The sequence below is a fragment of the Lolium rigidum genome, chromosome 7, assembly GCF_022539505.1.
Source record: "Lolium rigidum isolate FL_2022 chromosome 7, APGP_CSIRO_Lrig_0.1, whole genome shotgun sequence".
NCBI classification, from domain to species: Eukaryota; Viridiplantae; Streptophyta; class Magnoliopsida; order Poales; family Poaceae; genus Lolium; species Lolium rigidum.
The window spans coordinates 129,276,280-129,277,213 of NC_061514.1; positions in this window are offsets into that span (position 1 = coordinate 129,276,280).

The following is a 934-nucleotide window of genomic DNA, read 5'->3' on the forward strand; positions in this document are numbered from 1 at the left end:
AACCCACTATCGAGCATAAATACTCCCTCTTGGAGTTAAGAGCAAAAACTTGGCCGCAGCCTCTACTAATAACGGAGAGCATGCAAGATCATAAACAACACATAGGTAATAACTTGATAATTAACATAACATGGTATTCTCTATCCATCGGATCCCGACAAACACAACATATAGCATTACAGATAGATGATCTTGATCATGTTAGGCAGCTCACAAGATCCAACAATGAAGCACAATGAGGAGAAGACAACCATCTAGCTACTGCTATGGACCCATAGTCCAGGGGTGAACTACTCACTCATCACTCCGGAGGCGACCATGGCGGTGAAGAGTCCTCCGGGAGATGAATCCCCTCTCCGGCAGGGTGCCGGAGGAGATCTCCGTAATCCCCCGAGATGGGATTGGCGGCGGCGGCGTCTCCGGAAGGTTTTCCGTATCGTGGCTCTCCGTACTCGGGGTTTTCGCGACGGAGGCTTTAAGTAGGCGGAAGGGCAACGTGGGGGCCACACGAGGGCCCCACACCATAGGTCGGCGCGGCCGGGGCCCGGGCCGCGCCGCCCTATGGTGGCGGCGCCTCGTGGCCCCACTTCGACTCCTCTTCGGTCTTCTGGAAGCTTCGTGGCAAAATAGGACCCTGGGCGTTGATTTCGCCCAATTCCGAGAATATTTCGTTACTAGGATTTCTGAAACCAAAAACAGCAGAAAACAGCAACTGGCTCTTCGGCATCTTGTTAATAGGTTAGTTCCAGAAAATGCACGAATATGACATAAAGTGTGCATAAAACATGTAGATATCATCAATAATGTGGCATGGAACATAAGAAATTATCGATACGTCGGAGACGTATCACTACCTTTAAAATTCTATTCTTTGTCTTTGCAATATATAGCTCATGGGAAAATAGCCTTAAAAACTATTGTGGTGAAGAATATG